The sequence below is a fragment of the Arvicanthis niloticus genome, chromosome 14, assembly GCF_011762505.2.
Source record: "Arvicanthis niloticus isolate mArvNil1 chromosome 14, mArvNil1.pat.X, whole genome shotgun sequence".
Taxonomy (NCBI): domain Eukaryota; kingdom Metazoa; phylum Chordata; class Mammalia; order Rodentia; family Muridae; genus Arvicanthis; species Arvicanthis niloticus.
Window position 1 is genome coordinate 23,457,116 of NC_047671.1, and position 25,752 is coordinate 23,482,867.

General features: G+C 46.9%; 1 protein-coding gene across 11 annotated transcripts in view; it reads right to left on the bottom strand.

Annotated features, from left to right (window-relative positions):
• Positions 1 to 11,212, bottom strand: part of Znf532 (zinc finger protein 532) — a 105,006-nt gene extending 93,794 nt beyond the window's left edge. For 4 of the 11 annotated variants that reach the window (XM_034518667.3, XM_076912545.1, XM_076912540.1 and 1 more), the window contains exons 1-2: positions 10,302 to 10,509; positions 8,462 to 8,571 (exon numbers count right to left, since the gene is read on the bottom strand). The gene's annotated coding sequence lies outside the window, so the exon portion shown is untranslated. Of the gene's footprint in view, positions 1 to 7,459; positions 7,481 to 8,461; positions 8,572 to 8,657; positions 8,741 to 9,084; positions 9,426 to 9,562; positions 9,738 to 10,301; positions 10,510 to 10,924 lie in introns of those variants that run through there. The other 7 variants (XM_076912542.1, XM_034518669.2, XM_076912543.1 and 4 more) reach the window with 7 other exon arrangements.
• Between the last annotated feature and the right edge of the window lie 14,540 nt (positions 11,213 to 25,752).

The following is a 25,752-nucleotide window of genomic DNA, read 5'->3' on the forward strand; positions in this document are numbered from 1 at the left end:
AAGAGACAAATTAAGAACACCTGGGAGAGAAAAGCTGGCTCCATCTAAAAAAGGGCAGGTTTCTCTAACACGGGGACACTGAAGCGTGCAGTGGTGCACGGCTTTGGCGCCCACCACCAGTGGGCAGACGTGTCCGACTTTCCGAGTTCGAATCCTGCCCCAGTCTCCCCATGTGACTCTCAGTGAGTCGCATGGAGAAAAAAAGGGGGGGAGGACACTGATACAGTCATTATACTTACTAATTTCCAACCAAAGGGCCACTAAATAAACACAAAAAAGACGGAGGGCACCAGAAGTTAGGCCACCAAAACGATTTTTGATAGATGTCCTCCCAACCAAAGCATCTTGCCTAATAGAAACATATGAAAACCATATGAAGTTTTAAATTTCCTATGAGCTGTATTCATGAGAGGAAAAGGTCAGGGTAAAATGACCTGAACACCAGGTCATGTGATGTGGCAACTGTATACTGACTGCCTGAGGGCATTTAACCACAGTAGCACTCACTCACTATATAACCGATATAAAAAAATTAGTGAGAAACTATTTCACATCTCCTTTAAGTAGTCTAGGCTACTCTTGAACTCCATGTGTACCTGAGGATGCTCTTGCTCAAACCTGAGTGTTAAGAGTCAGAGGCAGGCATGCGAGGCCCAATTTCCAGGTGCATTTTCTACTTATGGTTCGTGTGCAGACATGAACATGTAGGTGCTATCATACAAACATGTGACGAGATGGATGGCCAGTGAAAGGCATTGTGAAGCTGCCATTTTTTTAGGCAGAGCCTCTGAATGCAACCTTAGCTGGCCTAGAACTCAGAGACCAGCCTGCCTCTTCCTCCCAGGAGCTTGGACTGAAGGCCTGAGACACCAGGCCCAGCAGGGCTGCACAGCTCTGTAGACGAGCTTTGTTGGTTAAGCTCAGCCTGACTAGAGTGGATGAGGTAGCTGAGCTGTCCCAAGAGAGATGAGGGGTAAGACACAAGGTTTAAGTCCAAAGAAAATGAAGGTTCCTCTTCCTATGTTTAAACCACTTTTAACCAGATATAAGGCAGCTGTAGCTAAAGACCCAGACACAAGTAGACAATACATATTCTTTGTATTTTTATGGTCAAAATTAACTGTCTACTTGCAAATGAGGGAAGAGCACAGAAACACAAGACTCTTCAAAACCCAGTACAAAACAATGTCATTTTCCTCAAATGGAAGACCAAGGAACACTGAATAAAAGCACAACTTGGGGAAGGGCTTACTTCATGCACTCTGTTGTAATGGACATGACCATGCTTGGGACAAGTCCTGGAAAAGTCCAGTTTGGAATTTAGTAATTAGTTCCAAGTCCTGCAGCTGGTCAGAGTAGATCATAGGTCTGTATCACAGAGGGTCACACATAGGACACTCCAGAACTTGACAAGGGTATCTCAATAGTCGCACAGCCTCACCTCCAGAGCTAAGCACACAGTGAGCATCACCATTCCCACCTAAGTTGGCCCTACTGTATAAAACAGTCAGGACTGTGAGCACCCAGCTCATCACAGTCACCATGGGAGACTTAATTTGGTTGGCTCATGTTTTCAGGCTCATCTGATACAAATTTCAAATGAGAGCAGAATTATATACCACCAAACCATAAAAGTCTAGAATCCATCCAGAAAGCCATGGTGGAAGGACTCTTAGATGAGGGTCCAGATGCTGGGTTCTGAATCCCCATCTGCTATGAACTACCTGATACTCTATTTGCATTACCTGTAAGAAAAATGTGGCAAAAATTACAAATTATATCTGAACTATATCCAGCCATGAATCCTTTTAAAGCAGTGGACTTTGAATGATCTAATCTATGAACCTTTTCAACACTTGTGTCGTAGGATTCAGATCTCTATAACCTATTGCTTGAAACAAAAAATCACAAAAAAAAAAAAAAAAAACAAAAAACAATGCCCGTTACTAGCCTCAAGAATCATCCTCCAAAATGAATCTGCATCTCAAAAAAGGCTGAAGCTGACTGAACACCTGATTATCTCATTAGGTCTTCAGTGCTGTTCTGCATGCCAGGAAGCTCTAACTATGCAAAGGTGTAGTAATCAACTTTAGCAGAAACCATGCAATGCTGGTGTGTGCGGCCAAAGACACAGACAGCAGCCTTAGTAGGAAGACACCTGACAGCTAAGAAACCACTCGGCATTTCTCCAAAACTGTGTTTCTGTCTGCAGATGTCAATCAAACAGAACTGGCTCTCCCCTCTTGAATGGCCTGCCTGGAAAAGATGATTCCAAGAATTCTTTAAGCTATGCTTATTTATGGTTGGATTACTCACATCTTGCCTTCATTTCTCTCCCATTTCCAGTGCATCTCTTTATTTCTTCTTGCTTCCACTTGTGCCCAGGAAAACTTCTGTCCATCCAATGTGCTATTTCTAGAGGCAGCTCTGATACAGAGAATATACCCCCCTCTATGCTGAGGAGTCAGGAAGGCTCTTGTATCTCAAAAGTCAGCCTTAGAGCGTCCTTTGAGCCACCTTACCCAAAGTGCCATCCATGTGGTAGGGAGCATGTCTCAAATCCTACCTCTACCGTCTGCCAGAGTGCCTGCCTCAGTTTCTCCACTATCTAATGGGATGGCTCATCCCACTGCTGCAGCAGTATCTAAATCATCTGAGTCTAAAATTCACCAGATAAAAGCAGGCCGTGGTGCTAGCATTTCGGAGACAGACTTGGGAAGATCTCTGTGAACTAGAGGCTATCCTGGTCAGCAAACTGAATTTCAGGACAGCCAGGGCAACAGAATGAGACCCTGCCTGAAAAAAAAACAAAAAAAAAAAAAACAAATAAACAAAACCCACCAGACACTCTAGTGCCTGCGGGCATTTTGTACCTTCTTAGAAAACTTTCTACCCTCCAACTGTCTCTTCCTTTGTGCTGCTAGAGATGGACCCCAGGACCTCTTGCATGCTAACTACCACTGAGCTTCATCCCAACTTTCTAAAACACGAATTTTAAACTGTGCAGACCCTCTTATACTGCCTTTATCTTAGGGACCCCAAACTCTTCACACCTGCCTTCCTGTAATTGTTGCTGTGTTAATGACAAGTCTCCTTATCTGTGACTTCATTTTCCAAGGTCACAGCTACAAAGGTCAACAACAGTCTGAAAATATTAAACTGAAAATTCCAGAGAATAAACAATTCCTGTTTTAAATGATCTTTATTAGATTGTGGCGTGATAAACATTCTGCCCTGTTATTAGAAACTGTTAAAAATTTGTTGTTACTCTCTGCACTTTTCTCTTCCTCGGCAGAGCACATAAAGATGAAAGCATCTCTCTATTCCTTGCCCAGGAGAATGGCCTCATTTTCTCACAGGTTTATATGAACAGGAAAGACCTATCCCCAAACAGAATGTTCAGTACTCCCTGGTGTGAGGTCCATATAAGTAATCTTAGAACTGGTTCCTCTAGTGAGAACTGGTGCTGCCATCCGCCCAATCTGACCTCTAGCCTAGTCAGCCAGGCCAAAGGAGCTAAAGAGGCAGAGAGCCCCATCCCAGACTGTGCCCAACCCTGAATTCAGCAGATTAAAGCTCTCCCAAAGCATTCTTTTCCCATCTCTTCTGCCTTCTGACCTGGTCATCTTAAAATAGAAAGAACCAGCTGCCAATTAACCTATGTCACTTCCAAGACCCTCCTTCCTGCTCCATCACTCCCCACAAGTGACCTAGCCTCCGGCATAACCACCCTCCACTGATTCCCACAGACAGTGGGAATGTAACAGCCTCTCGGTGAAGCCTTAGGGTCTCTCCACTAGATTGCTGCAGGGGGTAGGGGTGGAGGTAGTTCCCACTTGCTCTCCCTGCCTCCAGCCTCATTAGCTTCCATTCCATCTCCAGGGCATTCCCACAAGACTTCTGGGATGAAGACTAAATCTTTCTGCTAATACTAGTACCCAGAGTTACCAGGGCTGTCCAGTAAGAACCTCATCAGTCTTGCCTTTCTCTGCCTCACGGTCATCAATATGGCCACCACACTACCATAACAGCTGCCCACCAGGCTCTCACTGTACCTTCCTATCACGGCTCCAATACTCACATGTTCTTCCTGAACCCTGACCAGCCTCATACACTCAAGGACTTTCCAGGGTCAACCACTTCAAGGCTCCTCCCTGACACTTGCAGTAGGTGGCCAGTTCCTTATCTAAGAAAGCTTTGTGGACAACTTCCTACTCTTTGCTGTCAGGTTTCCTCTTTCCTCTGCATTCCTAAAATCCTGAAAGATGCCTACAGCTCTAAAAACAATGAAGCCTCTGGTACCTGAGGGTAGAATCCTTGCATTTGCATTACTTAAAGACTCCTGGGCTCAGCCCTCTCTGTGCCTGGGACACCTCTCCCTATCCTTCCTGACCTACAGAGGGACTTTATCCTTAGCTGCCCCTTTGTCCTTCATTCCTTCATGAACTCATTTTAACCAAAATGGACAGGGGGAAAATGTAGCACTCAGGGTTAAAACCAGCCTCAGTTACAGAATGAGCTCCAGGACAGACAGTGTGGGCTACAGGACGGGGACTCTGTCCCAAAGCTGGGGGGGGGGGGGGACACACCTTGTTTTCAAATCTCTCCACTCTACTGCCATGACAGTGCCTAAACATGGTCACCTCCTTTCCAGGCATCCAATGACTTCAAATGGTAGATGCCAGTGGTATGTGTATGTGCATGTGTATGTGTATTAGACACCGAGATTTCAACCAAGATCTTCCATGTATCATTTTCCAAAATTTCAATTCTATTCTTGTGTGGTGTTTCACTGAACTGAAAACAAACAGCTCTGCCAGACTAGGCTTGAGATTAAAAATAATTGCCGGAAGAAATAAAAGGCTGTTTTACCACTTGCAGCTTTTTGTTTCCATTTTGGCTAATTCCGATTAGTTCAGGGTGATAAAGCATGTCATCCCATTAGAGTTCCTTTATCACGATCATCTCTCCATGTCCTCGTGGGGCCCAGTTCTCCTCCTGGGCAGGCCTTATGCAGCTGCCAAGGTGGAATCTCTTCTGTATGATACAGTGAGCTGAATTTATTTCATTTAAACTTCAAACTCATACATATGAGCAAATAATGCCTAGTATTTATAAACAATAAAATTAAAAATACTGACACAAAAACCTGTACACAGATATTTGAAGTAGGTTTTGTTCACAATCATCTGAAACTGGACTGTTCTTCAACCAGAGTAAGGATGAACAAACTGTGGTATATCCAGATGGTGGAATAGTACTCACCAATACAAAGGACCAAGAATCAATGATACAACAAGCAATAAAGATGATTCAGGCACATCTTGCCAAGTGGAAGAAGCCCCTGTTTGGGAAAACCCAAACAATTTAGCCAGAGAAGAATAGTCTAGGACTGTGGCTGCCAGGGGCTTAGATTGGGGAAGAGTTTGCCTCAAAGGGGGCAGGAAGAAGTTTCAGCATGATTTCTGCATGGATTATGTAAACTCATATGTGGCTCTACACACATGTCAAAACCTAAGGAATTGCCCATTATATATCTCTGGATATAAATTAAATATTTTAAACCCTTTAACCATACCTAGAGACTAGTGATCATCTCTAAAACATACTTAACATCAGCATATGGACTTCAGGGCCACTGTCTTAGTTCTGACCGTCTGAGATGTGAGGGAGAGAATGGGGGGTGAGGGGAAGGCCGCAGCTGAGGAAAGAGATTCCCCAACTGTTCTTCAGCTCTGTCCAGCACCTTGTACCTTTTAGCGATGCCACATCAGGATAACTTCTGCAGCAGCTGTACTTAAAGCTCAGTTCTAAACAAGGACGTGGACAAGGTTACCCAAAATCCACACAACAAAGGCTGACAAAGGGATTTCAAAAAAAGGGCAGCAGGGACCAAATCTTACCTCTGTAACTCAACCTAGCAAGTCTAAGCAAATAAATAAATAAATAAATAAAATCACTTAAATGTGATCTACCTCCTTCCAAGTCTGTTCTTAAGGATGAGCTGGGCTGGGCACGGTGGTACACACCTGCAACCTTGGCACTCAGAGCCAGGTAGAAGAATGACATTTGAGGACAGCCTGGAGTATACATATCCAAGACCCTGATTCCAAGGTGGGTCAGGGTGTTTGAGAGAAAAGAGGAGAGGGTGGGAGGGAAGGAAAGTGGGAGAGACTATGAACACAGAATGAAACCCTGAACCAGGTTAGACTGAGCTGTAAAAAAAGAAAGAAAAAACCTTGGATTGGGTGTTCCTTAACATGGAAAATATGACTCAGTTTCAGGCAAAGGATGAAAACAAGCAAGTGTTCACCACCCAGTTACACTTTCTTTCCAGTGTGCTCTCGCCAAACCCGCACATTCCTGCTGCAGACAGGGAAGGCCCGAAGGTCCTCCTCAGAGACCGCCTCAGGAAACAGCAAACAGGCGCCAGCTGTAGCTCCAGTATGGGAGCCATGGTGTTCCTTCCTGGCTCTCCCAGGAAGGAACATGCCCTTGCTTATTCTCCAGAACGCTCTGTGTCTCTGGGTCTCTCTCCCTGGAGACACAGGCCTGCTACCTTGTTACAGCCCAGCATGAGATCAACACCTGAGGCCAACTCCAATCCAAGATGAGCTCACCGTTGCCGCCAGGGAGAACCAGCTTCCCAGCCTCCAACAGCATTTGCAGCTGGAAAGACTGGCCTAAACGTAAAACAAATGCTATTTTCAGGAGAGGCTTCTTGTGGGGGGGAGGGGAAGGGAGGAGAAGAACAAAGCTAAAACCAACAAGAGAGTACATCAGACCAGAACATTCCATGACATGCAGTACCTAAAAAGGGCTTTTGAAACACATTCTCAAGAAATGGTCACTGTAAGAGGCTAGCTGTGGAAGCTAAATAAAACCCCCTGCCCCTGGAAAGACCGGAATGAAGGGCTGAATGATAGACCAGCTTATTGTCTTAAGCTAATTAAGGTCTATCACATTAGCCATCTGAGTTTTACTTGGCACCAGAAACTCAGGGGCCAGTACACCATGCAGTATACGGTCGCCAAGCAGTATTTCTACCACAGTCATCCGCAGAACCTCTAGCAGTCGAAAATGAGGTAGAACTGAAAACCAATTTTTAGCAGAGTGATTTGCAAAGAACCTTGCACCATCCTGAAAGCTCTGCGCTGATATATCTGTCTGAGAAACGCATTTATCTCTATTAAATACTTTATAAAATATTCCAAGCTAACCGTGCACTCTAGTCCCCACCACCACCACCCTTTTGCCAATGCTAGCACACAGGCGACTCTCTGCAACCCAGTGGGGGGGGGGGGGGACATTCCAACAATAAAACCCCTGCATACTTAACACCCTTTACTGCAGACAGACTGCCCACCAAACTGCCAGCACACAATTTCGCCAAGGCTAAGATCCTCTGAATGTCTGAATAGACTATTCAGCTGAACCCCGAGAGGAACACGATACGCACTTCAAAGGGAGAAAATGTATTTGCAATCAGGTCTCCCATGGGCTCCTCTTGACTGTGCTTTTACCAAACCAGCAGAAAGGCAGAACCAGCTCTGTTGCTGAGATCATACTGGACCAGACTCTGGTGCGACTGGTTTCCTGTTTGGGGAAGTTGTAGTTCTTTGCACAAGGAACCCCAAGGCAAAACGTTTAGTGTTCTCCTGGAAGCCCCTTAGAGCCTTTGTTCTTCACTAATTTGCTGCCCTCCTCTGCTTTCTCCTCTCCTCTCCTTTCCAAACTCTAGTTTACATTTTTTTTTAACCAACCCAATTCTGACTGCAGTCAAGCATTAGATATTTTCCACCACCCACTACAGTAAAGCTACAAGCTGACAGTCATTCTTGTACAGATGAAACCAGAGACCTGGGTTTCTCACAGTCCTTACTTAGTATCCTACATTAAAATGTATGCCACAAATAATCCAATGGTGAACACTCTGTCGACAGCCCCCAAAATCAATAAAAGACATTCCACCACTTGCCTGAGCAACCTTTCAGGTCAACGCGGGGAGCAAGGAAAAGGGAGAGGTGAAGGATGAACAAAAGACGACTCTACCTCCAGGCTCCTCACAGCCTAAAAAGCTGGCTGGCCTGCTTCGATTTGGTGAAGCCCTGCCTTTTCTTACAACTGTGGTCAAAACACGAACTGTGGACTGCTTCTATGCAAAAACAGTGCATTCCCCACAAGGCCCCGCCACCTCCCACCCTCTAAACATGCCTTTCCAGGCCTGACTCCTCCAAATCGCCCAGGCACATGCGATTTAATGAAGGCATTCAGATCTCGCCTTGATAGCAACACCATCAAAAAGAGTCACTGGAATCCCATTAAACATGGATAAGAGGAAAGGTATTTGGTCTCCACTCTGAAACCCACTCATCTCCAGGGTACCAATCCACTGTCAGCCTGTGTCAGAATGGATGTGCAGATTAATATTTAAATTCATGCTAAAAATAGCATATCTCACCTTGTGAACCTTGACCTTTTGAAAAGACTTTGGACCAGTGTTCAGTTACTGTCACACGGTTGCATTCTCTGCAAATAGGAAAGGGTTAAAAGCAGCCCCAGTCAACAGGCCTACAAGGAAAAAAAAGAGACAGCATGGATGGCTGACAGCGTCACTGGAACACATTTATGCTCATCTCCTAGAACAATATTGTTACCTTTTGGCCTTCAAAATAGTCCCAAGTATCCCCCAACACCCTTTAGTAGCTTCTAAAAGGAAAAGCACAAAACACAACATAGCCTGAAAGAGAAAAAAAAAAGGCATGCAAAGTAGCATTCTCCAGCAACAAACTACCATTACAAATCCATCAGTTCATTCTGGTTCTGTTTCCATAAAAAAAAAAAAAAAAAAAACACAGAGAAAAAGAGAGACTGCACAAACCAAGTGTCCCCACCCTAAAAAGGCACATACTTTTTTTTTCTTTAATAAGGGTCATAAATCTCAGCTCCTTGTCCATCCCTTAAGCAAAAGAAAAAAAAAAAAAAAAAAGCAGGAAAAGCCTAAGAAATCTCAGAGCCTGCAAACGTGCACCTTTTCCCCCAGTCATCTCTACACAGACTCTTAGGGCTCCATTAGTCACGTACCAATGCTGTGTGGTGTCTAAGTGTGCATTTACATACTGTGTTGGGATGGTAGCTTCCTGCAAGCTCCTCTGCTTTTGGCTGCCATGAAGGGAGGAAGCTGCTATCCCACTGTGGAAGCTCAGTGACTGCATTGTGTTCAGGAGCTGATCTGCCTCAAACCAGTTTCAGCCGGTTCTGGTCACCCTACATAAAAAAGCTATGGCAACCCTCGCTGAGTTGCCAACAAGTCCCTGAGAATCAGCACAGGGTGGGAGCTTGCTGGGGGTTGCCTCTCCCTTTTAGGGCTTCCTGAGGAGGGAAAGGTCATTGTGTGTGTGTGTGTGTGTGTGTGTGTGTGTGTGTGTGCCCCTCCACACAAGCACAGGACCCTGGAAATGCTCACCTCACGAGCCCCCCACAGCCCCTCAGGGCTCATCCCCCTCCACCCCAAAGCCCACCGCAGACACTGTTTCCCCCTCCTTCTCTTTCCCCCACTTACCTCCCACAACCTGGCTCAGATCTTTGTGTACGTGTGTGTCAGTGTGTGTTCCCTGTGTTGGTGGCTGACAAAGAGCCCCCAAGAAAGCAATCTATGTGTGTCTCCTCACACAGGATGCGTCGGCTGCAGGAGCCGGCCTGGCCTCCTAGCAGAGTGGTGCTGGCTTGTTGACCAGGCTCCTCTCTGCCTGTCACCCCCACCCCACCCAGCCCCCTCCTCCCTTCCGTCCTTCTCTCTCTCCCAGCCCTGTCACCACCACCACCAGCAGCAGCACCCCCAGTCTCCTCCTCCTCCTCCAACCTTCTCTTCTTTCAAGCACCTGGGGGGTGGGGGGGAGGTCCAAATCCCTTCACCTCTGGGTAGCACACTGGTGAGGTGTGGGGCGCTAGGGGACAAGTCAAGGGGCAGTAGGGAAGAGGGGGCACCCAGGCCTTGGGAAAATCATCTGTGCACAACCAGCTCTGGAGGGGGAGGCGAGCCCGTGCTCACGTGGCCCCCTCTGGAGCTGGTGGGGCCTAGCAACACCGGCCCTGCCTCGGCCCCCCCTCAAGACGCTGGCTGGGCGCGAAGGCCGGCTGTCCCCAAAGCCAGGGTGGGACAGGCCGCCGCACTCAGGCCAAGGGGCCTGAGCCTCGCGCTCGCCGTGACCCGCGGGGTGGCACGAGGGGCCCAATGAATGCCCCCTCCCGCCCGCGTCCGCCCGCACCCTCGCGGCCCCCTGTCCCAGGCGCACACCCACCCCCTGGCCGGGCGGGCCTCCGCAGCGCTCAAGCCCGGGTGTCCGGGCCGCGGCTCGGGCGACCTCTGCTCCGCGCGCCGCCGGCGGCTGCTGCTGCTGCGCCCGCTGCAGTGCGAGCGGCGGCGGCGGCGGCTTCCATGCTACGGGCGTGTCGCGCCTCCCCGCCGCCGGGGTCTGTGTGTAAGAGCGGAGCCGGGCCTCGCCGCCCCAGGGCTCCTCGCCGCCGCGGCCTCGCGGTGCGCCCGGATGCCGGCCCCGCTCCGGGGCGCGGGCTCTAGGCCGCGCGGCGGCGGCGGCTCGGCCCGGGCCACGCCGGGGCCTAGCGCTCGGGCCGCCCGGGCGGCGAGCGAACAAAAGGGAGCGCGGCGAGGGGGAGGGGGCGCCGTGGGGGAAGGGAGCCCGAGCCGGGCTGTGGAGCGCGAAGCCCGCGGCCGCGACGCCCCGCCGGCCCGCGGCGCCTCGCCGGCCGGGGTGGAAGGCTGCGGGCACACGGCCCGGCCCGGCCCGGAGGTGCTGGTGGCGGTGCTGGGGACGGGGCCGAGCAGGGGCTGCTTTGCTGTCTTTTCAAACGACACTTGAGACTCTCACCCAGTCCTTTTCCATGGCCCCAAGCCGCGACTTACTGGAGTGGAAGGAAGCAAGGCCTCGCCAAAGATGGTTGAAAAAAAATGCCCGTGAGCCTCTCTACCCAGGATCTTGAAGCCAAGGTGGTGGTTGTGCTGTCCTCCTCGTAATGGTGGCAATAAGTAAGAAGAGAGCACGCTATCTTCAGATAAATTCAATCTGAGATTCTCCCAGGAGGAGGAAGAAAGGGCTCCCTTCTGTTAGTTAGTGGTTTGGAGCCCTTTTCGCCTTAAACTGAGCCACAGAAGAATGGAAGACACCCCTGGGGTGGGGAGAAAGCCCTGGTGTAAAAGACACACGTTTTGCTTTCAGAGAAAAAGCCACTGGGGCCAGATTGAAGCATGGCATGTTCGGTTCATGTAGGGTGGTTTTTTTTTTTTTTTTTTTTTTTTTTTTTAAAACTAGGGGAATGATATTGAGTAAACACGTTGTAATAGCTGGGTCTTTACGTTCTATAAGGTAGATAGTGCACTAATGTAACAGGCACACGTTGTACATACAGCAGGTGGTCATGGCTTACAAAACACAGGCAAAAAGATACATACAGAAACCCAGCCAAAGGCCAAGAAGGGAGATAATCGGAAGCTATCCGAGAGGGAGACACTGTGTTTCCTCGCCAGATGAAGCATGCTGTTTTCCAGCCCTGTGTCCTGGTGCCCATATTGTGCACTGACGAGCAAGCCAGTGAAAGGGGTTGGGGTTTTGTTGTTATTTTTGTTGTGTTTTAAGAACAAGAGAAACCTCCATGTCGAGCTAATTGTGCTGACTGAAAGTAGGACAAAATGGAGGGACCTGGAAAAAACCTTCCACCATTACCTCCAAAAAAAGGCTCCCTCCCTCCTCTTTGCTTGCACTCTGAAGACAATGCAACCACTGGATTAGCAGTGAAGAGTCCCAGCAGAAGTGTTCCTGTGTGTTTTATTTTAGATCAGACTGGTGAATGTCTGCAGAGTGTACAGAGGAGTTTTTCTGTTAAATCACTGTATCCTCTTGCATTAACTTCCGTGAAGGAAGCCATTGTTCTCAGCGATAGGGCGCTCTCACTGTAGGATGTGCACTGGGAAAAGATCGTTTGCTCTTTAAAGAGGTTTTCTTGCAAACGCCTTAAACTGCCTCACGTGAGAGCTCTTTAGTTTCAACCTGCGATTGTGCCACAATGCACAAAAGTCCCAAAGCCTGTCTGCACAGGGTTAGGAAGACCTATTCAGTCTGCTGAATCTGCCAACCACAGCATCATAGTTTGTCAGTGTTACAAAATGATGAAATTGAGACGCTCATCTTGGAGCCAGAGAACAATGCCACCCAACACACTGTGTGTTGAGTTTCAACCTTACTTGGGCTTAATTTCATTTGAAAGGAAGCCTTTTCCTTCGTCTGAAGGTAGGCCATTGTTAATATGCATGTTTAAAAAAAAATTATGTGCATTGAAGAGAATACATGCAGAACCTGCTAATCTGAGGTCCTGATAGGCTAACGCCCTGTTACAGTATATGGAATTTGATCATGCAGATGCCATAGGAAGATCGTGAGTTGGTTTGAAATCTTTAGTACCTTACACTGCTCTTGCCCCTCCCCCACTCCCTGCCGCTGAAAGCTTCGGGAAGCCGTATTTAAATGGTTACAAGAGTGGTGCCCCCTAAACCAAAGTCTAACTCGCTTAGCTTAGAAATCCAGCTGTGCAGCTACCCCGTGGATTTGTAATGCCTGAGGCTTGGGGGGGGGGGGGGGGGGGGTCGGAGCTGTCATAGCCTGGTGTTGTGGTCCAGCCTGGGCTGGGGGAATTTGGTTTCACAGACCACACTCAACATTTGCACAAAAGACAGGAGCTAACATTGCGTCTGCTTTTAATCCACAAGCAACCAAGAAAAATAAAAGATAATGATTTCTAGCAAATTCTCTCTCTCTTTTTACAATGAGGGCTTCAGAGAAACCTCTCAGCCAGATAAACCGATAGTTCAAAACAAAGCACCCATTTGAACCCATTTTGCAAAATCATGGACTTCCATAGCTCCGAGTAGGGGGTGTGGGTTGGTAGAGGGACCCCTCTACCAAAACAAGCACTACAAAACGGTGGATTCTAATACACTATGTATGTAAGACTACCTGTATACCATTCTGCTTTTGAGCAACAATAAAATAGTCATGTGATTGCAAGAATGAAGTAAACCTATTATCTGAGTCCAGTAGATAAGGGCAAGACAAAGAAAATCTACCGTTCTCATGCCAAATAGAAACTAAAGGAATCTGAATTCCTTTGGGATTTTGTTATTGGTGTTTTCATTGCTCAACACTGAACGTCCTGGTGTTTCCTCCGGGGTATCTGAGAGTCCCGGCTTCGGTTTTTTTTTTTTTTTTTTTTTTTTTTTCTTGCTTTGTTTTGTTTTGTTTTTATTTAATCTTTTGTGGTTGGAAGCCAGATCTGTAAAAGCCTGTATAGCTACTCTTCTTTCCCTCCTTTGACTTAGAAATTGGGAAATTCCTTTGTTAGGCAGAGCACACAAAAGGTGTGTTCCAGCAGGGAGGAGGGTGTGGAGGGAGAAGCCCTTTCTTTATCTCACCATCAAAGGCCTTGCAGACAAACTCCTCAACTGCAACTGAAGGTTTTGAGCTGCACTTTTTTTTTAAAAAAAAAAAAAAACTCAAAACCTAGATAGGCCTAGGTTTGTGTAGTTTGTAGAGGGTTTAACATGTAACATTTGTTAGCCTGCTTTTATAGGTATCCTTACAATATCTGACCCTAGGATAGTAATTTAAAGATTCGTAGCAGATGTGTGTTGCAGAGATGGTCACATCGAAAGGGATGGGACTCCTTTCCTTTTAAGAACAGCAAACTTGATAGAATGGGGATCTTCTCTTTCATATATATTTTCAAAAAAACATACCCTGAAATGAAGTCATTACCAGTTTTTCATTGTTATCGGCCAGAACTGGACTGAGAAACCGATCTCTGGCTTACTCTTTGTTAGTGATTTCAGACTTTCTGAGGGAACACCCCCTTCTCTTTCCGGAGCTTCAGTTCAGACCCTGCAAAGGCCTTTTTTTTTTTTTTTTTACTAGAGGACCTGAAGGAGGGGTCGGGGTGACTCCTTCCCAGTGGACAGCACTTAGGGAACGCCTAAGAGTTTGAATGGCTTCGCTAGGAAGGAGCACTCCATGCATTAATTCTTAACTCTGCCCGTCTGGTAAATAAAGAATAGGAAGCTGGCCTCATTCAAGGGAGGAAGAAGGGACGGAGACAAGAGAGACTGGGTGATGTCTATGAGCTAGACCTTGAAGAATCAGAGAGCCAGACATATGGGGTTTGGGAGACAGCTAAAAATTTTGTTCAGAAAAGGTGACAGAAAGAACTCTGCTGAGAACTGTAAACGTTTCTCCGGCCCTTTGCATCTGACTCCCATAACAAGAACTCAGATTGTTTCCAGCTATTGAGTCTAGGAGGGGGGAGAGAGAGAAAGCTGGAAAAGCATCTAAGGAAAGATCTGGGATCTTCACACACAAACACACACACCCATCCTCTACCACCACCGACGCCCCTACAGTAAAAAGCCTTTGTCAGGGTTCCCAGGGCTCAGGCCTTGGAGTCTTAGTTCCCTCCTGCCTGGAGGGGATTTATGGGTGAGTGTCCTGCAGTGAGGACCATCCTTCGGTACTATGTGTGTATCTTCATCTTAACCATCCTGCCCACTCCTTCCATCCACACTGTCTTCACAGACCACAGTGTTCCGCACAACTCATGGGTGACACGAACTCACTGAGTACTCAGGCATCCAAAAGCAAGTCCGTCCCCAGCTAAAACTAGTTTTGCCAATGGCTGCCGGATGCTGTGGGGTTTTAGTTGGTCTCTTCAGAGTGTACACCTCTACCCTTTAGCTACTGAGAAAGTGTGAGGAGGAGGAGGAGGCATGAGTGCCCATGGCTTATGTGTAGAGGTCAGAGGTCAAAGGACAAAGTTCAGGATTATGTTCTCCCCTTCTACCTACCTTTCTGAGCCAGGGTCTCTCACTTCTGCTGCAGTACTGTGTACCCCAGGCTAGCTGGCTCTCAAGCTTCTAGGCCATTCTTCTATCAGTGTCTCCCATCACACTGTAGTGGCAGTACACACATACACCACAATATCCAGCTTTGTAACACAGGCTCTAGGGTTCTGACTAGGATCAACAGGCTCACACCGCTAGCACGTTTAGCCCCTGAGCTATCTCTAGCACACTTCTGGAAATTCTGACTTCTGGTCACTCACTGCTGAGTCCCTCACTGCAAATTGCCTTGGTCTCTGTTTAATGACAGTCCTTACTTAGGAATTTCCTGGCCCAAGGGTATAACACATTCCAAGCAGAAACCAAGTCTGTCTAACAGAGTGCAAAAAAAAAAAAAAAAAAAAAAAAAAAAAGACTTGGCTGTCTCCAGGTGACCCCTTTCCAAGCGCTATCCACTCCCAGAGCACTGTCACTGAGGCCCTTCACCATGGATGACACTGGGGTGAACTTCTTTCCAGTGCTGCCTTGGACACGGCCCCACAAATGTGATCCAGAGGCTGTCTGGTACTTTGTTTCCAGGTAACATAGCTCAAGGCCCTCACCAACGGACATCCTCAGAAGCAGCTCTCACCGAAAGTGTCCAGTGTTCTTACCAGCTCCATCACCAAATGCTTCGAGAACCCCGCCCACAACCCAGCTTATCACAAGCCTACCTTCCGGATCCAGGGTCTACCTTTAACCTCTAGCCCCTCAGATCAGTTTAGAGATGGTCACTACCAAGTCTCCTCATCTCCAATCTGGTCAGCTTCCACAGCACCCTCCACCTGATACCCTCGGACTCCTTCTAAAGACCCCATCCTGTCAGACCTTCTCTTATCCCCTCAGTGCTTTCTATACTCTGTAAACATGGCTTAGAAGGGCTTCTATCATTCAACCCATTTATGGGGCCTCCCCTGCCTCATCCTATGAACGCTATAAGAGCCGGGCTTGGTGAACGTTCTGTCCTTTGAATGTAGCCTACATCTAGTTGCTGTCAAGTCTAAACAAGTCCTTCCCTCTTTCTGGAAGAGTCTCTGGCCTTCTCCAAACACTTTTGTCTAACTAATACTTGTGTATTAGTAGGTCTAAATGTAGGTCTCAGGTTAGGAGACATACACCCCTAACGTGCACTCACTTCTAAGTTGCTTTTTTGTTTGTTTGTTTGTTTGTTTAATTTAATTTCTTATGTGTTTTGTCTGCATTATTTCTGTGTACCATGTGTGTGACTAGTGCCTCTGGAGGCCCAAAGAGGGGGTCAGATCCCCTGAAACTGGAGTTATAGATGGTTATAAGAAACACGTGAGTGTTGAATATCAATCCTGGGTCCTCTGAAAGAGCAGCCAGTGCTTTTAACTGATGAGCCATCTCTCCAGACCCACTAGATTGCCTCTAACATAGTATGTACATTTTGTATGCCTCTATCATCATGAGACAAGAACTGATGAGATGATGACATTAAGTGTCACAATGGGTCCCTCCATATACACACCGCACTCCCCATAACTGTGCAATCACAATTAGCTTGACATTTTAAAGTAGTCTGTCTGGAGCATTAGATTAGCACCTACAGAGGTTTTGTTTTTTATTTTTGTTTTCCTTCTCTGAAAACATTTTAAAGATGAAGGATGATCAAATAGTTTATAATTTTCTGCTAAACTTTAGATAAATATTTGAAGTCTATTTTGAGGTCCTTCTTAAACAGAAGACTCTTAAACAGAAGACCAAGGACTACATATCGCTAAAGAAACATTGGCTATTTCTGGATTGTTTTGTTCTGTTTTTTTTGGGGGGGGGTCCCCACCCCGCTGGGGTGTCTAACTGTGGGCTGGGGTGATGTTAGAAATAGTAGTAATTAGATGGGCAAACAGCTCAGGCTGTAACTCATCTGCCACACAAAGAAGAGGGACTTGGGTTTGGTTCTCCAGCACACGGATAAAAGCTGGGTTCTGTGGCATACATCTGTACCCTCAAGGCTGCTGGGATGGAGTACAAGAGGGGTCTCTGTGGCTCTGTGGTCAGCCAGTCTGGCCAAATGATAGACTTGGTTGGGTACAACAAGAAACCTTAATCTCAAAAATATCAAAAGGCCAGGTGTAATAGAATACATTTTTAATCCCAGCACTCAGGAGAAAGAGGCAAGCAGATCTCTGAGTCTGAAGCCAGCCTGGTCTACAGAGTGAGTTATGGACCAGCCAGTGAGAGCGTGTTCTGTGAACACAGTAATAAAGCATGTATAAAACCATTTTCTCCTCTCCCAGATTAAACCTGCAGCTTTCTAGGCATCTCACAAGAAACCCTATTTACATACGGCAAAAGACAAGTCTTAACCCTGTGTGCAATCTTACCCCCAAGGTTTTATCAGACTGCAGTTATATCTAAGGTACTTCATGGCTGCTCTAACATCTCTTTTCTACAGCAAAGAGAGAGGGACAGGTTATCTTGGCTTAGTGTGAGGGGACAGTCTGTGGAGAAAGCACAGCAGCAGAGCCTCAGGCAGGAGATAGAGAGTAGTTGGTACTCAGCTCAGCTCAGCCCACTTTCTCCTTTTTATGCCCCCAGGACCAAACCCCATGGGATTGCCACTCGAAGTTAAGATGGGTCATCTTACCCTAATAAGCCCAACCTACAACTTCTCTGAGACACATGCCCCGACAAACGCAGCCTCATCTGATGGTTAATCTTCATTTTCAATTTGACTGGACTTAGAATCACTTATACTCGCCCCAATGGCAGCAGTCTGTAATCCCTGCATTTGGGAGGAGGAAGCAGGAGATGAACTCCTCAGCTACACAGTGAGTTTGAAGCCAGCCTGGACTTCATAAGACTCTGCCCTTGCCCCCCAAAAAAAGATAGAAACAGGGGCCAGTGCGGGGGCGGGGGGGGCGGAACCTGTGAGACATACGTCTTGGATGTTAGATCTGTGAGGGTGTTTCTAGAGAGGACTCACTAAGTATGGGCATGTCATTTTGTGGGCTCAAGGCAGGACAAAAGTGAGAGGAAGGAAAGCCAGTTGAGGGTCAGCAGTTTCCCTTAGTTGCTTTTTGTCAACCAGTCCACCCCAGTACTAAGAAAATAACCAACAAGCCATTCAAACCACCTCTGAACAGCACAAGAGAGCCTGGGTTTCTCTGGGTGTGGAGGACTTCCAGGTTATCCTCTTCTACCTCCTCCTCTTCTTTCTCCTTCTCCTTCTTAAGAAAGGGTCTCAAGTAGCCCAGTCTGGCCTGGCAGTCATTATGTCCTAGAGAATTACTACCTCTGCCCCCGCTCCCCCAGAGTACTGGATTATAGATGTGGAGGCTCACCACACCTGCTTTTGTACAGTGCTTGGATCACATCCAGGGCATCATGCATGCTAAGCAAGTAGTCTACCTATTGAGTGAGCTACATTTTTGTTTTATGAGAAACAGAGTCCTCAATTCATACCACTCCTGCCTTAGTCTCCCAAGTGTTGGGGTTACAGACATGAGCCCTCATGCCCCAGCTTCTCACCTTTCATTAAGTGTATTTGTCCTAGCCACTAGGTCAACTCAACTACAACATATTAAAGAAACCCGAATAGGACAGACTCACCAGTTCAGCTCCCTTAAATACTCCTATCCTGTACCATGTAGAATCCTTGGGATATTGGCAGAGGAAACACTCAATAAGCCCTGGCTGATACTGCCCATCTGTTTACCCTTATAAGCTGGCCCTTCCTCCTCCTATGTTCTAAACATGAAGTATTAAATTCAAAGGAACACAGTGGCTGATGAGACTGCTCGGAGGTCAAAAGCATGTACTGTTTCCTTTTAAGCACCCATCACCAGCAGCCACTCCAGCTCCAGGAGATCCAACACCCTCCTTCCTGCCTCCATGGGTACCGAACCCATGTGTACAAACCCACACAGGCACACATACATATACACATAATCAAACCTTGGTTTTTTATTATTATTTTAATAAAAAAGAATACAGCACAGACCCCTGGCACCTGAGGTAACCTGCTGACTGTTGGTAGCCACCTTCCTTGAGGAAATGGCATAACTCTGTTATCTGGTAGATGTTGCATGCCTGCAGAAGCCCCCCTCACATCTCTCCTTTCTTAGTGTCTGTGGCATCTTCCCTCCCTTCATGAAGTTATTCCTGCTCGGCCTTGGCTCCTTTCCATGCATTCCTCTCTGAACTACAAATCTTGCTTAAGGTTCTATCTTTGGCACTCTCCGTATCTAAATCTGTACTTCTTAAAGGAACGCCTTTGCTCTCCGCTTCTGATTTAATCAGATGAATCCCAAATCTGAATATTTAGATCTGATCTCTAGTCTAGTTTCACACTGGTAAGGTACCAGGTAACATGCGTGCCCCACCCTCCCTTCCCTGCTAATACACAGCTCAGGAGGTCCAGAAGGGCCTCTTGCTCCATCACAACCTATCATTCTAGGTCGTTCACACACTGTTTTCCCATCTCTTCCAATTCCCTCCACACTCAAGGGGAGAGAGCACATTCTTTCCTGTACCGTCTTTTTTAGCACCTTTGCCCTGTTCCCAGCCAAGTCAATGTCGGTTTTGTTGGTTTGTTTTTCATGACAGAGTTTCTCTGTGTAGTCCTGGAACTCAGGCTGTAGACCAGGCTAGCCTTGAACTCAGAGACCCCACCTGCCTGACTGCCTCCCAAGTGCTGGGATTAAAGGTGTGTGCCACCACACCCAGCCTCCAAATCAATGTGTCTTAAAGAAGCCATATTCCCCATCTGAGGTTTGTTTGTTTGTTCGTTTGTGACAGAGCCTGTAGATCAGGCTAGCCTTGAACTCCTAGAGCTCTGCCTGCATCTGTCTTGTCTCCCGAGTGCTGGGACTAAAGGCAGCTATGCCCAGCAATCTCCCTGAGTTTTCACAGTGACTCCTTAACAATCATACACTTTTTACCCAACTGTCCTTTATCCCCATAATCCCTAAGCAATCAACATTTATATATTAACTGTGGGCTGAGACTGCAGCTCAGCTGTACATCTTTAACATAGAAGAGGCTCAGGGGCCAAGCATTGCACAACAAAGCTGAACAGAACAAGAGGCTGGGCATGATGGCACATGTTTGTTTATCCCAGCACTCAAGAGCTGGAAGCACACTGTGGCTCAGTTTGTACACTGTTTAGCTAGCATGCTCAAAGCTCCGGGTTTAATTCCAGCACCAGTCACATAAACTGGGGGTGGTAGCCCATGCCTATGAAGGCAGGTAAAGGCAGGAGGATCAGGAGTTCAAGGTTATCCTTGGCTGCACAGTCCTTTAAGGCCAGCAGGACTACAGGAGACCTTGTCTCAATAAACTTTGAACCTAATTATCCTGGAAAAATCATCTATTGTTGATTTGAAATTGAGATTGAAATAGTCATCTTGGGTTTTTGTTGTTTGTTTTTGTTAGGCATGGAAACCCTAGCAATAGTTTGTGTGTGGTTCCTTTTCTTGCCTTCACTTGAAGGCAAACCGTGGAAGGGTACAGACATGGTCTGTAGGATCCACTGCTGTAACTCCCCATCCTCTAGTGTTGGGCCTTGTCAGCCCTGGCCCATGGTAAGCACTCACAAGTGTAGAGAATCCAAGAATGCAGAAAGCAAGGCAGGCTGGCTGAGGAGTCAGCCACAAGCAGGTCATCTATGCCACATTACTGTCTACCCTCCACAGCCTCCTCAGAAATCTCCCAATCGTCCTGTGGATTCCCAAGGACATACAACCATTGCTTTCTGGTCTCCCACCAGAACATGCCAAACTACTGAGCCAAAGGAGTTTACAATCCTACCAACACACCAGAGTAGAGCCAGAAAATTGCCATGAACATGATTTTCATATCCTTTCCCTCTTCCATCTCAACTTGCTGAATATTCTCACCTAAACTACTGCATTTCCGGCCTGGAGCGTCACCTGTCTTCTAAGCTATGAAACAAGAGTTACGACCATCTGAAACTGTCCTCTGCAGCTAGCTTATAAAACATTTGTGTGCATTGGGGTGATAGCCAAGACAGCCTCATCCAATGTTCTGACAACTGAGTATTGTTAGCTGGGGATTCCTATCTTAGGGAGGATTTTGGAATCTTCACCCAATCCTTCATGGGTATTTATTCATCTCAATACCTGTGACTCACAGAATTCTTCTCATGACCATTTTCCCCAAGGCAGGGAGCCAAAGAAAAAGTAAAAGCAACCCCCTCCCCCCCCCCACGCACACACACCCAAGTCACACCTGTTGATTCATTAGCTTCTTGCTATCGTGTGAATTTTCAAGTTTCCATCTAGAAGGAAGCCAAGGTTTTTTTTTTTTTTTTGTTTTTTTTTTTTTTTTGTTCTTCCATCTGGAGTTGGGAGGAGAGGGAGTCACAACACCAGCCTTTACAGAAAGAAATGCCATATATAAGTGATTTTTTTTTTTCTCGCTTAAAAAAATCTCCCTTAAGGGACTGAAGAAATGGCTCATTGGTTAAGAGCTTCTTGTAGAGGACTTGGGTTTAATTCCCAGCACACACAGTGGCTCAAAACTGTCTGTGATTCCGTTTCCAAGGAACCTGACATTAAAGGTGCACATCTTTAATCTCAGAACTCAGGAGGCAGAGGCAGGAGGATCTCTTTAAGTTCAAGGCTAGCCTAGTCTACATGAGTTCCAAGACAGCCAGAGCTACATAATGAGACCCTGTCTGGAAAAGGGGCCGGGAGTGTAGGGTGAGGGGGGGGAAGAAAGAAAAAGAAAATTTCAAAATTCTAGTCACACTTTGATTGAACTCCCCCAGGACACACATAAAATGTCAAATAGACCAACCAGGACAATGCTAGCACTCGCCTTTAGTCTGAGCACTTGGGAGGCAGAAGCAGGCAGACCTCTGTGAGTTCAAGGCCAACCTGGTCTACATAGTGAGTTTCAGGACAGCTAGGGCTTACACACAGAGAAACTCTGTCTCAAAGAAACAAAACAAACAAAGATGGCCAGGCTGGGCTATTTTTCACTGGCCCTGTTGTGAATCTATTCATTTCTGTCTAATACATCATTATTTCTCTGGTTCTTTTTTTTCCGCTCTCTTGGAACTTAATATGTAGACCAGGTTAGCTTTAAACTCACAGAGCTCTTCCTCTGCCTCTCCAGTGTCCTTACAAGTGACTGATAACAACAGAGTTGGGCAGGAAGAGCCATGGTTCCCTATCGCTCGCTGGATTTGAATCTCCAGTTCTAAAAGCCTCCAGTCAGCCAAGCCGGATTGCTCAGATCTGTAATTACTTGGGAGGCTGAGGCACAAGTTCAAGGCTTTCCTGAGCTACAGAGTGATTTCAATCAAGACCATGTGAGGCATCTTAGTGAGACCTTGTCTTAAAAAGGTATCAGACAAGACCCGAGGATATAGCTTAGTGATGCAGTGTGGAGCTTCTTCTCAGGAGCCACTGAGACCTTATCACTGGGTTAGCTCCTCTCAGATGCTGGGAGCTCCATTAATACCCCTTCCTCCTCCTTTCCCAGCTCAGAGTGTTTATTTGGAACCATCATGATTGGCTAATTCATTTCTATCTTTCATAGACTCTAAACTCTATGTGGGCATAGTCCGCCCTTCAAAACCCAAAAGAAGTGTGGTAGTATGAAATACATTGTTTTCTATTTCTAGCCTATATTTCTGGAACTCCCTCCCCCTTTGTGCTGACTGGCCATTCCCATCTGATTACAGACCTATGCTCTCACCAATGGTAAACGAAACGAATTTAGGAATAAATTGCAGGAATAAAAAGAGGTCATCTTGGATGTCTGTGCACACTCGCCCAGCTTGTGTTGCGGTGCACCCATTTTGCAAAAAGAAATGGCCTTGCTGAGTTGCATTCCCTTTGAATGTATGTTTCTTCGTGGGATGTCGAGAGCGTTCTGTTCTTTTCCCAAAGGTGACACGCGTCTGAAATCCCAGCACTCGGAAAGGGAAAAGGAGGAAAAGCAAGAGCTCCTGGGCTAGAAGAAGCACTCTAAATAAACCAGAAGCAGTCAGCGGTGGCTCAGTGGGTGAGGGCACACACTTGCTGCCGACCTGAACCACTGGAGTCCGAACCTTATACAGTAGAGAGAGAATCGATTCCCCCAAGTCGTCCACTGACCTCCACACATGTTCTCTCAAATCCCCTGGGTGCCCTCTGATAAGTAAATTTATATGTGATACAAATAAATATAATAACATTTTTAAAAAAGCAAAGCCACGTCTGTGGAGATGGCTCAATGGGTAAAGCCATGCAAACATGAAGACCCACTCAGAAGCTATGTAAATGCTGGGCGCAGTACTAACTAATCCTGGCTCCTCTCTGTTGAGATGGGAGATGCTGAAAGGACAATGCACACACACTTGTCTGCCAGCTAGCCTTACACCACCCTAGGGAGAACAACAAAGAGACACTTATCCAAACACAGGGAAAGACATATACAGACACTGGAGATTATCTTCTGATATCCACACATGCTAGCACACTCACCCGTGTGAACGTTTTCACATGTATTCATTTCTACACATCGTAGGTGTATATCCCACGCACACAGACACACACACAACAAACAAAAAGCCCAAGACCCAAACAAAATGAAAAGGCCTCAGGCTCAGAGCATGCTAGCTAGCATGTGAGATACAGGCAGGATGCTCAGCGCTTGCTTCAAGGTCACTCTTAGCTACACAGCCTGTTTGAGGCGAGTCTGTGATTCAAGGAATCCAGTCTCAAAACAAGCAACAAACAAACAAACAAAAGGAAAACAAGAAAGGTAATGGGGGCCAGAGAGACGGCTCCGAAGGTAAATGTACCTGACAAATTGAATTCAGATTCTCAGAATCCAAACAAAAATCCAGAAGTACATCCATACACCCATAATCCCAGCGCTTCTGAATTGAGATGGGAGCTGGAGACAGAAGACTTAGCTGGAAGCTCTCCTTCGGGCCAGCTAGCCTGCCTGGCGTGAAGTGGAAACAAGAGAGACCCTACCTCAAAACATGGTGGGAGGCAAGCACCAACTCCCGAAAGTCATCATCCTCTGACTTGCAGAGAGAGTGTCTGGAATCTGGTAACAATAACCACAGACACTAGTGATGTGAACCCGAGACTCACCCATCTTGATGACAGCATCCATCAAAAGGTCTATGATCCAGTATTCACTGTGGTACTCCAGGATGCACAGTGGTGCTGTCAAGGGGGCTTCACTTACTTCTTCCAGAAGTATTTCATGGACTCTCTTTGTTTTGAAACAGAATTTCTCTTGTAGCTCTGGCTGTCCTGGAACTCACTATGTAAACCAGGCTGGCCTCGAACCCACAGAGATCTGCCTTGCCTGTCAAGTGCTGGGATGAAAGGCACTCACCACCACGTTCAGCATTTCATGGACTCTTTTATATTGATGCACTAAACACACCGATCATAGTTTTAAAAATAAATGAGTTATTTAAAAATAACTTTTTCAGGTGAAAATAAATTGACTTAAGATCACTGTAAACCTTCAAGTAACCCTAACCTCTGGATGATCCCAGATTGGGGGTCATCTAGACTGGGATACCCACAAAGGAACACACTCAGAGACAAGGTTGGAAATATGGCTCCTTACAGGTGAATTGCTAAAAACAAACAAACAAAAAAACCACCTACTGCACCAAGCCCCTAAAAGCCCATGTTCCCTTAAAAGATAAAGCCTGTTGGCCGAGTAAAAGTAGATGGTGATGTAATTGAAGGTATTACCATAGCCAAAGAAAGAACCTGCAAATCAGAAGAGGGGGATAGTGTGGGATCTGGGAAAACAAACTCAGGGTTGGAATTTTGCTCTTGCAACTAAGTAGAACTTTCCCAGGCAGGAGGGGCAGGCTGATACGGCAGGTGTGGCCTGACACAGGAAGGATGCAATGATAGCTGACTCACTCGCTTGCCTCCCCCACTCCAGTTCCGGTGGAGCCAGCAGGTCCATTACCATTCACATCCGCCCGCCCGTAGGGATTGCCTAATAATAGCTCCCACGTGTTGTACAGCATCTGTGCTGGGCCCTAGCCTACACCCCTCCTTGCCTTTCAGCCTAGCTTGGGGTGGGGTTGAGAGCCTGGAAGGCTACGGGGCTTGCCCAACATCAGCAGGTCCAAGAATGGCTAGAACAGAGTTTGGACTCACACTGGCTAGACGATCTCTTTTTTGGGGCATGCCCCGCCCAAAATATAATGCCTGGATGTTGTGTAGAAAATAACTAAGTTGGCTTCCTTCTGGCTTATGCCTTTTGTGGGATGGTTTCTCAACTGCCTTCCTTTCCAGTATGTACAGACTGAAGTTCTCCTCCTCTGCCCTCAGCTGCTCCCTCCCACGGAACAGCCCATGTGGGAACACAGCCATGCTCCCATCTCCCTGTCTTCCTTAACTACATGACCCTCCTGGCATGGATCCTTACAAAACATCTATCACCCCTTATTGGTACTTGATATCCTGGAATCCTGATTGACAACTTGATAGGATACAGAAAGACGATGGAAACCCATCTCTTGATATATCTGTTTCCAGAACGTGAAGAGGGAAGATGCGCCCTGAATGTGAATGGTCCCATCTCAGGGGCTGGAGCGTCACAGGCTGAATAAAGAGGAGGAAAGCAAGCCGAACACCCAGCACTGCCTCCTGGTGCTATTGTCATGGCTTCTTATTAAGCGACTTTTGTCTACTGTTTTGTACACAGCTACAAGTAAACTTAATAGAGGACGGAGAGTGAAAGGAATACATGGTTGCTTTCCTCAAACCACTGGACAAACCACAGTTCTACTATTGAGTGTGCCGGGGCAGGTGGTACGTTACTAATTATGACTGGAGCATGGACAAAGG